Here is a 14,174-nt window from a genome sequence, read left to right as displayed (position 1 = left end):
CGAACGCTGGGCGGGTTCATGATGTCAAATCAGGAACTGAACAGTCTGAAGTGATCGCAAGCTCTGAGTAGGTTTTGAGCTACTCTGAAACTGCACAAAAAACTTTGTAGCCGTTCTGCGATCCTTTCGTTCGCACTTCTGCTAAGCTAAAATACACTCCCAGTGGGCGGAGGCATAGCGTTTGCACGGCTGCTAAAAACTGCTAGCGGGCGATCAACTCGGATTGACCGCCATGGTTTTGCTCATTAGAGAATTTTTTTTCTTCTGCAATCAGGTCTGAATTAGTACATGGACCCCACAATGGCTTAATGCTTACAATTTTTAAAGACCAAAGGGTTAATTTCTCAAACCTCATTGTGAATGATAAAGCCCATTGGGCATGATAAATGTTGCTCCAGCCAATCAGCTCCTAACAGTCATGTGTTCAGCTTCTAACTGTCATGTGTTTCAAAATGACAACTGGGAGCTGAATGTCTGGAGCACCATTTATCATACGCAACAAGTTTTATCATTCATAGCGAGCTTTATCCCTCATTGATAAATGAGCCCCCAAATACTGTAACTCACAGTTGTCTCTTATAAGTTGTCAAAATATGTTCCATACCAGTTTGCTTCTGTAATCTTGATTCTCACTTCTACAGGGACAGAACACGCCAATGCCAAAAACCAAAGTATTTTCCCCTGCAAACAAAAGAGAAAATACAAAAAAGGTTGATTTTAAGGGTGCACAGCATGAAAGTTATATTGAATATATTATATAAAAAAATATGTATATGGTATACAATAACAATAAAACATGAGTTTTTTAATTCACTTTCTATCTGCTCTGACTATTATCTGTATCATACTGTACCTCATTTTTTAATGGTGTTAAATATAATGAATACAATTGCTGTGTATAGTCTGCTAGGCATAGGCAAAAGATTTTGTTTAACCTACCCAGGAAAAGCAATCTGCATTTATCATGTCTAGCAAAATATTATTTAACTGCCTGCCTCACACAAGGCCTTCTGACAAATGCAATATTCTCACTACGATGTGGGCAGAGATGGAAGCTTTCCTGTTGAAAATGTTCTATTCCTACGCCCTGTTCTGAATAGACCCTAAATATAGACCAGTTCTAGCAAGCCTCCCACCTATTCTTCAATTTTCATTCTCCATTTAGAACTATTGTGTTTGCACTTACTGTACAAGCTAGTGAGCAATCCATACAAGATGACCACACTGTGGTATATTCCTTCTGGGCATGAACTATCCTTCACTAGATGGATGTATACCCACAACATTATTAAACCAAAAGGTGGCATTCAATTCTTTTCACCCCCTTCCATACCCGTTCTATTTCTGCTGATGGGTGTGGTATCATAATTTCAGCTTGCTTTTCCCGGGGATTGCAAGGCGCCCAACCCTTTATGCAGCTAAACCTGATTACTATGAGCGCAATATGCGAGATAACGAGGATCACTTTAGAAAGGAGATTGGGCATGATATATCATTTGAATACCACCCAAAGACTTCTAGCAACCCCACTCCCCTTGAGGCGATCTGCTTTTGTAAGTCATTTGTCGAAGTAAAAAATATTACATACACACCATATACAAACTCCAAACAGATGGGTCTCTGTGCGTGCGCATACACGCAGCGTGCACAGCGATATATGGTAGCCTATGCATTCACGCAGACAAGACACAAAGATATATTCAACACATATTTCATACAACACATAAATTAAACATGTTTAGCATCATTATGTATTAAATTATATAATAGAGTATAACATCATATATATATATATATATATATATATTGGAATAGAACAAGATAAACATATCATGCTTAGTGTCAAAATGATCATGGGAATGAGTGTGTTAATTTGATAGCTATGGGAAGATTGTAGCACATTGCAACGATTAGTTATGATTAAATGTATGAATACAAAGGATTTCCTGAAGACACATGTGCCAGCAACCTAGAACAAAAGCCCTCAAACTGACAAATAACACATCATGAATGAGAGATCTCCCTCCCCTGGACCAATAACAGAAGACTCAGTCCCAGACATTTCCCCTCACCAAGGAAGCTCTGTTGTTTCGTTGCTGTTGATGCAGATTCTAAAATGGAGACGACTGTGCATTGAGCAAATTGGCTGAAGTATGCTGGCTGTAACGGATTCTTTTGTAACTACAACTGCTTCTTGTGTAATTGTAACTCTGTAACCATATTTATATATATTATAACTGTATGATATTCTGTACATGTTTTATATTGTATGCATACCTTTTTAATATCAAATACACTGCTCAAAAAAATAAAGGGAACACTAAAATAACACATCCTAGATCTGAATGAATGAAATACTCTTATTAAATACTTTGTTCTTTACATAGTTGAATGTGCTGACAACAAAATCACACAAAAATTATCAATGGAAATCAAATTTATTAACCCATGGAGGTCTGGATTTGGAGTCACACTCAAAATTAAAGTGGAAAAACACACTACAGGCTGATCCAACTTTGATGTAATGTCCTTAAAACAAGTCAATATGAGGCTCAGTAGTGTGTGTGGCCTCCACGTGCCTGTATGACCTCCCTACAACGCCTGGGCATGCTCCTGATGAGGTGACGGATGGTATCCTGAGGGCTTTCCTCCCAGACCTGGACTAAAGTATTCGCCAACTCCTGGACAGTCTGTGGTGTAACAAGGGTTGGTGGATGGAGCAAGATTTGATGTCCCAGATGTGCTCAATTGGATTCAGGTCTGGGGAATGGGCAGGCCAGTCCATAGCATCAATGCCTTCTTCTTGCAGGAACTGCTGACACACTCCAGCCACATGAGTTCTAGCATTGTCTTGCATTAGGATGAACCGAGGGCCAACCGCACTAGCATAAGGTCTCACAAGGGGTCTGAGGATCTCATCTCGGTACCTAATGGCAGTCAGGCTACCTCTGGCGAGCACATGGAGGGCTGTGCGGCCCCCCAAAGAAATGCCACCCCACACCATTACAGTCCCACTACCAAACCAGTCATGCTGGAGGATGTTGCAGGCAGCAGAACGTTCTCCTTGGCGTCTCCAGACTCTGTCACGTCTGTCACATGTGCTCAGTGAGAACCTGCTTTCATCTGCGAAGAGCACAGGGCGCCAGTGGCGAATTTGCCAATCTTGGTGTTTTCTGGCAAATGCCAAACGTCCTGCACGGTGTTGGGCTGTAAGCACAACCCCCACCTGTGGACGTCGGGCCCTCATACCACCCTCATGGAGTCTGTTTCTGATCATTTGAGTAGACACATGCACTTTTGTGGTTTGCTGGAGGTCATTTTGCAGGGCTCTGGCAGTGCTCCTCTTTTTCCTCCTTGCACAAAGGCGGAGGTAGTAGTTCTGCTGCTGGGTTGTTGCTCTCCTACAGCCTCCTCCACGTCTCCTGATGTACTGGCCTGTCTCCTGGTAGCGCCTCCATGCTCTGGACACTACGCTGACAGACACAACAAACCTTCTTGCCACAGCTCGCTTTGATGTGCCATCCTGGATGAGCTGCACTACCTGAGCCACTTGTATGGGTTGTAGGGAGGTCATACAGGCCCGTGGAGGCCACACACACTACTGAGTCTCATTTTGACTTGTTTTATGGACATTACATCAAAGTTGGATCAGCCTGTAGTGTGTTTTTCCACTTTAATTTTGAGCGTGACTCCAAATCCAGACCTCCATGGGTTAATAAATTTGATTTCCATTGATAATTTTTGTGTGATTTTGTTGTCAGCACATTCAACTATGTAAAGAACAAAGTATTTAATAAGAATATTTCATTCATTCAGATCTAGGATGTGTTATTTTAGTGTTCCCTTTATTTTTTTGAGCAGTGTATATACATCTCTGAGCATTGGACCTCAGCTTACAATGTTTGTGTGTGCTTGCTTTCTCTTAAGGGATGTAGTGTTTGCGACGTACAGCGCACTTTTATCATATATGGTAATAAGATGCGCCATGCGTCGGCAGCATATATTAACGCTGGCATTTGAAATGTTTATTTAGAAATAATTGGAAATTTACACATCCTCCAGAGATCATATTTCCTCCCTGTACTCTTTACCCCTTAAATTTCAACAACCATTAAAGCCTCTCATGATATTTGGTGGGAGGAGGACATGTGGGAAAGCCTAGATGGGCTCATATTAGGGAGGAGGTTGCCAAGACTTAAACCTGTGCACTTACCAAGGAATACTCATATAAATTGTTACATTGCTGGTACATGGTAACCACAAGTTTATATGCTGTCAACAGCTCCACATAAAATCTCTGTTGGCAAAATGATGGAACTCCCACAATTGGAGTTCCTGCTCCAAGATATCCATTTTTCTCTTACGTCCTAGAGGATGCTGGGGACTCCGTAAGGACCATAGGGGTATAGACAGGCTCCGCAGGAGACATGGGCACCTAAAAGAACTTTCTAGTATGGTGTGCACTGGCTCCTCCCTCTATGCCCCTCCTCCAGACCTCAGTTAGATCTTGTGCCCAGAGGAGATAGGGTGCATTGCAGGGAGCTCTCCTGAGTTTTATGTAAAAATAATTTTGTTAGGTTTTTTATTTTCAGGGAGCTCTGCTGGCAACAGACTCCCTGCATCGTGGGACTGAGGGGAGAAAAGCAGACCCACTTCTTAAGAGTTTAAGGGCTCTGTTTCTTAGGCTACTGGACACCATTAGCTCCAGAGGGAATCGGAACACAGGTCTCACCCTGGGGTTCGTCCTGGAGCCGCGCCGCCATCCTCCTCACAGATTCCAGAAAAAAGAAGCCGGGTGAGTATGAAAGACATATGAAGATGTCAGGCGGCAGAAGACTTCAGATCTTCATGAGGTAAGCGCGCAGCAGGAAGCTGCGCACCATTGCTCCCGCACTTACACACACACTGGGCACTGATGGGTGCAGGGTGCAGGGGGGGTGCCCTGGGCAGCCATAAACCTCGTTTTGGGCATTAAAGCATGTAGTTAGGCTGCGGAGGCAGTAAACTACAGATCCCCGCCATTTTTTTCAAATTTACGAGCGGGACCGAAGCCCGCCGCGCGAGGGGGTGGAGCTTGATCCCTCAGCACTAACCAGCGCCATTTTCTCCACAGAGGCTGCAGAGAACACTGGCTCTCCGGACTCTCCCCTGCTGAGCATTAGAGGGCTGAAAAACAGAGAGGGGGGCACATATTTGGCGCAGTGAGTGGGGAAAATCTATATATATATATATATATATATATATATATATATATATATATAGTCCAAAAGAAAGATACGGCACTCCAGGACTAATATAACATGCCTAAAGGCAGCAGAAAAATAAAGCTGGCGGCGCAGCCTGTTGTGTCAACGTTTCATTTAATTTCTTAAATTTCGTCAGGACAGTATCTGATACTGTCCTGACGAAATTTAAGAAATTAAATGAAACGTTGACACAACAGGCTGCGCCGTCAGCTTTATTTTTCTGCTGCCTTTAGGCATGTTATATTAGTCCTGGAGTGCCATATCTTTCTTTTGGACTGTCTCATTGTTTACTGGCACCTAGGCACTACATACCTGGTTGGAACATAGGAGTGCCAGTCCTTGCTTTGGTCTATATATATATATATATATATATATATATATATATATATAAAAGCGCTATCTGGTTTTTTTTCCCCTGGGTCAGTTTGGCGCTGGTGTGTGCTGGCATACTCTCTCTCTGTCTCTCCAAAGGGCCTGCTTTAGGGAATTGTCCCCTCATAGCTATATCCCTGTGTGTGGGGGGTGTCGGTACGTGTGTCGGCATGTCTGAAACGAAAGGCTTATCCAATGAGGAGGTGGAACAGATGAGTGGTGTGTCTCAATCGGCGGTGCCGACTCAGGATTGGATAAATATGTGGTATATGTTAAATGCTAGTGTAGCTTCACTGCATAAAAGGCTGGACAAAGCAGGGTCCAGCGCGTCGGCAGGTAATCAATCAACGGATTGTACCGACTCACAGGACCCGTCGGGGTCTCAGAAACGTCCCTTCTCACAAATAAGGGACACAGATACCGACACGGACTCTGATTCCAGTGTCGACTATGATGAAGCAAAATTGCACCCCAGGGTGACAAAAAGTATTCAGTGCATGATTATTGCAATAAAAGATGTCTTACATATCACTGATGAGCCCTCGGTGCCCGACACAAGGATACACATGTTTAAGGGAAAGAAACAGGTTATACACTTTCCTCCTTCACATGAAATTAATGAGTTATGTGAAAAAGCATGGGAAACTCCAGATAAGAAGCTGCAGATTCCCAAAAGGGTTCTTATGGCGTACCCTTTCCCTACACAGGACAGAGTACGTTGGGAATCCTCTCCCACAGTGGACAAAGCCTTAACACGCCTTTCCAAGAAGGTGGCGCTACTGTCCCCTGACACAGCGGCCCTCAAGGATCCTGCGGACCGCAGGCAAGAGACTACATTAAAGTCTATCTACACTCATACTGGTACTTTGCTTAGACCGGCAATTGCGTCGGCATGGGTATGTAGTGCAGTAGCAGCTTGGACAGATACACTGTCAGCTGACCTTGATACCCTAGATAGGGAAACAATTTTGTTAACATTAGCTCATATTAAGGACGCAGGCTTATATATGAGGGACGCTCAAAGAGACATTGGATTACTGGGTTCAAGAGCCAATGCTATGGCTATTTCGGCAAGAAGAGCCTTATGGATCCGCCAATGGACGGGGGATGCAAACTCAAAAAGGCATATGGAGGTTTTACCTTACAAAGGTGATGTATTGTTTGGGGACGGCCTCGCGGACCTGGTTTCTACAGCTACCGCGGGTAAGTCGACCTTTTTACCTTTTGTTCCCCAACAGCAAAAGAAACCCCCACAATATCAGCTGCAGTCCTTTCGGTCGCATAGATCCAGAAGAGGTCGGGGCTCCTCTTTCCTCGCCAGAGGTAAGGGTAGAGGCAAGAGGACACCTGCTGCGGCTGGTTCCCAAGAGCAGAAGTCCTCCCCGGCTTCCGCTAAGTCTACCGCATGACGCTGGGGCTCCCCTGCGGGAGTCCGCACAGGTGGGGGCACACCTTCGACTATTCAGCCAAGTCTGGGTTCAGTCAGACGTGGACCCTTGGGTGATAGAAATAGTCTCACAGGGCTACAAGCTGGAATTCGAAGAGGTGCCCCCTCGCCGATTTTTCAAGTCGGCCTTACCAGCTTCTACCCCAGAGCGGAAAGTAGTGCTAGCTGCAATTCAAACGCTGTGTCAACAGCGAGTGATTATCAGGGTTCCCCTGAGCCAACAGGGAAAAGGGTATTATTCAACCCTATTTGTGGTTCCGAAGCCGGATGGTTCGGTCAGGCCCATTTTAAACTTAAAACCCCTGAACCTGTACCTGAAAAGATTCAAATTCAAGATGGAATCTCTCCGAGCGGTGATAGCATGCCTGGAAGGGGGGGATTTTATGGTGTCACTGGACATAAAGGATGCTTACCTTCATGTCCCCATATATCCCTCTCATCAGGAGTTCCTGAGATTCGCGGTACAGGATTGTCATTATCAGTTTCAGACGTTGCCGTTTGGGCTGTCCACGGCCCCAAGGATTTTCACCAAGTTAATGGCGGAAATGATGGTAATCCTGCGCAAGCAAGGAGTCACAATTATCCCATACTTGGACGATCTCCTGATAAAAGCGAGATCAAGAGAGCAATTACTGGAGAACGTGTCACTCTCTCAGAGAGTGCTTCAGCAACATGGGTGGATTCTCAATCTACCAAAGTCACAGTTGGTTCCGACAACTCGACTAGCGTTCCTAGGCATGATACTGGACACGGAACAAAAGAAAGTTTTCCTCCCGTTGGAAAAAGTCCAGGACCTCCAGAACATGGTCCAAGAACTACTAAAGCCAAAAAGAGTGTCAGCTCATCAATGCACTCGGGTTCTTGGGAAAATGGTGGCAACTTACGAGGCCATTCCCTTCGGCAGGTTCCATGCAAGGACGTTTCAATGGGATCTTCTGGACAAATGGTCCGGGTCCCATCTACAATTACATCAAAAAATAACACTGTCCCCCAGGGCCAGGGTGTCTCTTCTATGGTGGCTGCAGAGTGCTCACCTTCTAGAGGGTCGCAGGTTCGGCATTCAGGACTGGATCCTGGTAACCATGGACGCGAGCCTCCGAGGATGGGGAGCAGTCACCCAAGGAAGAAATTTTCAGGGACTGTGGTCAGACCAGGAGTCCTGTCTACACATCAACGTGTTGGAGCTAAGGGCCATATACAACGGCCTTCGACAAGGGGAGAATCTTCTTCGCAACCTACCGGTTCTGATTCAATCAGACAATGTCACAGCAGTAGCTCATGTGAACCGCCAAGGTGGGACAAGAAGCAGAGTCGCGATGGCGGAAGCCACCAGGATTCTTCGCTGGGCGGAAAATCACGTAAGCGCTCTGTCAGCTGTCTTCATTCTGGGAGTGGACAACTGGGAAGCAGACTTCTTCAGCAGACACGATCTCCATCCAGGAGAGTGGGGACTTCATCAAGAAGTCTTTGCAGAAATGAAGGGGTGTGTGGCCTGGCTGGCATCGAGGAAGGTCGGGTATCTGCTGAGCTCCGGCCAGCAATACATTAAAATACTCCCCTGTGCTGGATTTGGAAGCCCACCTGCAAGGGAATAGTCCCCTAAGCCTTACCACATCACCCTGCACCCGGAGGAAGAGGCGGCGGAATCGGGGGGGCCCTGCGTTGCCCCCTGCGGATAGCGACCTACCTTCACCCCAGAAGCCGGGGCCTCGATTTTGGAGCGGCGCCGGCGATCCGTTAAACCCGGTGCGGCGGCCCTGCGGACTCCCTCCCCCACCTGAAAGGCACTCCCTGACACCAGAGGACTTACCCATCGGGCGCTGGCCCTCACGGGAGACCGGTGACTGGACGATCTGCGGGAGGTGAGGGCTGAGATGAGTGTGGCTGGCGGCCGGCGGCCATCTTGTGGTTGGCGCCGCCCGGCCTTTAGACTTTACTTAGCCGATCCCCGGACTCTCCGGGCGCCTGCCCTTCAACCCCCATCTTACACATCATTGCTGGCAAGATCTCTTCCCCCGCTGGCGGGGATCAACGACCGTGGGACCTCCGGGGGCCTGTATATCACTGATCAGCGGCGGCCATCTTGTGACTGGCTCAGCACCCATCTCACTCCCTGACTGGGGCTGGCTGTAACTAAGGCTCCCTCTTGTGGCGAATGCTGGAATAGTCAGCTCACAGCCACTATACCCATATTTCTATAACCCTGCCTGTTCTCATGTCTCCTGTTTAGCGGCCGGGAAGGAGTCATTATATTGCACCTTAAAACAACAGGTGTGATGCTCTAACAGCCCTGCCGCCATCTGCTGTGCCCGGAAGCTGCGGACTCGTCGCTGTGGATGCCCGGCTCCCGCTGCCTCACCTTGAGCCTTTCGACATATACGACACGCTGCTGTGACGTTCAGGAGTGTCACACTGTGACACCTCTAACACGTTGTTTCTGGCAAATCCGATTCGCTACGTCCTGATATGCCTGCTATCTTCATAGCAATGTAACTTTCCAATACCCTCCCGACGCTGATGTGACCTTCATTAAACTGCTCACTGCGCCCTACATGGCTTCTACTCTACATATCTATTTCTAGCGACTGCATATGGAGAAATTCCTGGTGTCCACCCCAATGTCCTCGACTGGTCCTATTTCAAACGCACGCGAGGACACATCCCACAGAAATTCCTCGGACTCCGACTGCTCCACCACCCGATCTCGATCCCAAAGAAAACGTACTAACGCTACAACTACTAAACCGCCTAAAATGAAACCCACTGACATTGCTGCGGTTCTTGGACCTCTCTTAGACGAAAAACTGGCGGGCCTTAAGAAGCTATTGATTCCACCTTGGCCCAGCTGACTCAACACAGTAGCCGTTTGGATGATGTCGAGCAGAGGGTCTCCACATTGGAGGATGATCTACAAGCCGCACAGTCTACTATAAAGACCCAGACCACGGAAATCAAAGGCCTCACGGAAAAACTCGACGACTTGGAAAATCGGAGCCGTCGAAACAACCTGAGGGTGGTGGGCATCCCGGAGTCGGTGAGGGGCCACGCGCTGCTGGACCTTCTATCCAACTGGCTGCCCGACAAATTAGGTATGGACCTTCAGGGTTCACCTCTGGCCATTGAAAGGGCACACAGAATTGGCCCTGAACGCAGAGAATCCGCGGGACGCCCTAGACCTGTTATCTTACGGATTCTAAACTACGCGGATAAAGCCAGGCTCTTAGACCACTACCGAAAGTCAGAGAACCTCCTCTATAAGGGAGAAAGACTGCTCATCTTCCAGGACTTCTCCACTCATGTCGCCAACAAGCGCAGAGAGTTCGCCCCGATTTGCAAGCGATTGTTTGAAGACAACGTCAAGTTCTCACTGTTATACCCTGCTCATCTTCGGGTCTTTGTCAATGGAAAACCATGCTTCTTTGACGACCCGATAGCGGCAAAGACCCATTTTGCACACCCTGACACTTGACTGTCCACCCTCACTTAAAGCTTGCATATCTTTATAACCGCTTTAATCAATGGGTCACACAATGTTCGGGATATGATTTAGGCATGCTATTTGCGCATGCTGGAGGCTATGCCTCCCATTGTTCTATGTCTGTTAGTTTGATATTTTTATCTGTTTGTTTGTTTGCTCGTTCTGCCTGCTGGGGTAATGTGTCTCGATCCTCCATAGGTTGGCCCCTCCTTGCTCATTGGGACGGGGGGGGGCACCATTTCACCTATACGATTTTGATATTCTGCTTTCCATCTACGGGGGTAGGATAGCATAGCTACCCAAGCTACTACTCAGACCTCAACCCCGGTGACAGCCCCACTTTTAGATTTTAATATAGTTTCGTGGAATGTAGAGGGTCTCAACAGCCCCATTAAATGCAAGAAGGTGACTGCACACCTCTCTCGCCTGTCCCCCCAAGTCGTGTTCCTACAAGAAACACACTGGGTGCATGATTCCCCTGTGTCACTAAAAGCCCCCTGGATTGGGGAATGTATATCTGCTCCTTACACCAATAAAACCAGAGGGGTTGCTATACTCTTTCATAGAAATCTTCAATTCTCCATACGTAAAAAACATATCGACCCAGAGGGCAGATTTATCCTCCTAGATGTCTCCATCGACAATGTGATATATACCTTTTTGAATCTATATGCACCCACTGGCTCTAACAATCTCTTCTTTGCAGATATCCTTCAGAGAGTCCTGTCCTGGGGCGGCAAAAATTTAATTTTAGGGGGAGATTTCAACACGGTCGTCGATCCATCCATGGACAGGTCCGGGGTGAGTATCAAAAAACCCGGATCCTCCTCTACTCTGCTTTCCTCTCTTTGCTCTCAACTTACCTTACTAGACCCTTGGCGTACACACCATCCCCTTCAACGGGATTATTCTTTTTATTCACACCCGCACTCCACCCACTCTCGCATTGACTATCTATTTCTATCTAAACACCTTTTCTTTAAAGTCACCCACACCTCAATCAAGGACATCATTATTTCAGACCACGCTCCCATCACCCTGTCCCTACATTTATCTCTACCCCAGAATATTTCTAAATGTTGGAGATTCCCAGCATATCTCATACATTCAGAGGATTTCTTATTACATCTCAAACATTCCTGGCATAATTATACTACTGATAACTTGGATCAAATTTCTAACACTCCACTCTTTTGGGGGGCCTCTAAGGCAGTCCTTCGAGGCCATATTATTTCCTATGTTAACTCTAAGCGTAAGAAATTCAGCACCAAATTGCAGGAACTTAGCGCGGCTCTCACACTCGCATATCGCACCTACAAACAATGCGACAATCCTACCCATAGAGAAACGTACCTCATGGCAAAACAAATCTATGATACCTTTCTCACCGAACAGGCCCAGATCAGCTATGATTACGGCAGAAATAGGTTCCATAGGTGGGGGAACAAGTCTGGCAGACTCTTGGTCAACTTGGTTAGGGGGCCCCGAAACAAAACATGGGTTAACTCGTTGCACAGCTCTGGAGGTGTTCTCTCTGATCCCACTGACATTTGCTCGGCTTTCATGAGGTTCTATAAATCCTTATATACTGCCGACACTGATGACGCAACTGATGGTCAACTATTCCTGGTTGAGGCGCAGTTGCCAAGGCTAGAGGTGGAGGAAAGGGACTCGCTGGATGCTCCCATAACTGACGATGAGGTACGGGCCACCATTAAGTCCTTACCCAATGGAAAGAGCCCTGGCCCTGACGGCTTCAGTGCCGAATTTTATAAGATGCTGGATGCCGATATACTCCCTACATTAACACGATTATATAACCACATCCTAACAACAGGGGAGACTCCCCTTCGTTTTAACGAAGCCAAGCTTATAGTACTCGCAAAACCAGGTAAAGATCCTGCCCAAGTAGGGTCATACCGCCCCATTTCACTCCTCAATCAGGACTTTAAAATATTGACCAAAATCATAGCTAATAGGTTGCAAGCCTACCTACCCCGCCTTATCTCACCCGCGCAGATGGGGTTTGTCAAGGGTAGACAATCCACACGAGGAGTGCGAGCGGCCCTGACTGCGATATCTCACACCCGCTTTAATCAGGCCAAAAACAACATAATTGTAAATTTGGACGCAGAGAAGGCGTTTGATAAAATTGCCTGGCCTCACCTATCCCGAGTACTCGCCCACCAGGGATTCGGCGCAGCGTTTTGCAACTTGGTTCAGACCTTGTACAATAACCCAGTGGCACAGGTCTTAGTCAACAATGTGACATCTCCACCCTTCACGTTGGAAAGAGGCACTAGACAAGGATGCCCCTTATCTCCCCTCCTTTTTGATCTAGCATTAGAACCTCTTATACGCCATATTCTGCTACACCAAAACTATAGGGGCATCGAGGTGGGTACACAGGAATTACGGGTGGTGGCATTCGCAGATGACCTCCTCCTTTTTATGTCAGACCCTCACCGTACGATCCCACAACTGATTGCTGTGATTGATCGTTTCTCCTCTTTTGCAGGGTTTTCCATTAATTACAGTAAGTCGGAGGCACTAGCCATATATGGACAGGCGAGACTAGGTTGGGGGACCACTTTTCCCTTTAAATGGGCGAATACACATATTACCTATCTAGGCGTTGCACTCCCTACTCACCCCTGCCACCTGTATAGGCTTAATATCACCCCGGTGCTCCATAAGATTAGAACCGAACTCGGTCTCTGGCAATCCCTCCCCCTTAACATGCTAGGGAGATGTAATCTATTTAAGATGGCCAGCTTCCCAAAACTCCTCTATGTTCTACAGATGACCCCCCTTTTATTATCCAAGTCGGATATATCTTCTCTGAATACCTCTATCTCCAGATACATCTGGGCTGGTAAACGTCCAAGGATTAGCATGAAAAAATTATCCCAGACGGTACCTAGAGGAGGAATTAATTTACCTGATGTTAAACAATATAATCTTGCATGCCTCCTCCGCATTGCTATGGACTGGCTTGGAGACAATAATTACTACACAGACTCCAGCCTAGACTCTCAACTTTGCGCCCCCTTATCCCTCTGTTCTCTTCTCCATGCCAAACCCTCCAAGTTGGCGCTACATATCACCACTAATTCATTACTACTCCCCATAATACAGGCGTAACAAATGGCGAGGAAATCTCTCAATCTTCAACACCTATACTCACTCTCGATGCCCCTTATAGGCAACCTGGAGTTTCAGGAGGGAGAGGCTCTGCAACCCTTCATTACCTGGCACTCCCTTGGTATCCGCAACCTGCGCAACTTGCTTAATTCCTCTCGCGTCCCGCTGTCTTTCGCAGAGGCACGAGGAAAATATGGCCTGCCCCCTCACCACGAGTTTGCCTACTTCCAGGCAATACATTATCTTAAAAATGTACTTTCCAAATTGACGGGGAATGACTTTCTTAACTCTCTAGATACATTACTCCAATCAACATGCTACTCTATATCAACCATTTATACACGTATCCGTCATGAACTCATTCCTGACACGGACCTTCCAGAGCTGTCCCAATGGTCCTCCCACATTTCAACGGTAACCCCTGAATCCCTCCTCAATCACTTTCAACTCACCCTAAAACTTATCCCTGCAAGCTCCTATCAAGAGA

The 14,174-nt window shown here is 46.8% G+C and overlaps 1 protein-coding gene across 11 annotated transcripts in view; it reads right to left on the bottom strand.

Moving 5' to 3' along the window:
- The window catches only part of LOC134927784 (poly(rC)-binding protein 3-like), a 2,026,162-nt gene that overhangs the window by 624,476 nt on the left and 1,387,512 nt on the right, over nt 1–14,174 (bottom strand). For 10 of the 11 annotated variants that reach the window (XM_063922741.1, XM_063922740.1, XM_063922743.1 and 7 more), the window contains one exon: nt 605–681. The gene's annotated coding sequence lies outside the window, so the exon portion shown is untranslated. Of the gene's footprint in view, nt 1–567; nt 682–14,174 lie in introns of all 11 variants that reach the window. The other variant, XM_063922738.1, reaches the window with a different exon arrangement.

The sequence above is a fragment of the Pseudophryne corroboree genome, chromosome 5, assembly GCF_028390025.1.
Source record: "Pseudophryne corroboree isolate aPseCor3 chromosome 5, aPseCor3.hap2, whole genome shotgun sequence".
Lineage (NCBI taxonomy): Eukaryota > Metazoa > Chordata > Amphibia > Anura > Myobatrachidae > Pseudophryne > Pseudophryne corroboree.
The sequence above is the reverse complement of the archived record's forward strand: the minus strand, read 5'-3'. Positions and strand labels throughout refer to the sequence as shown.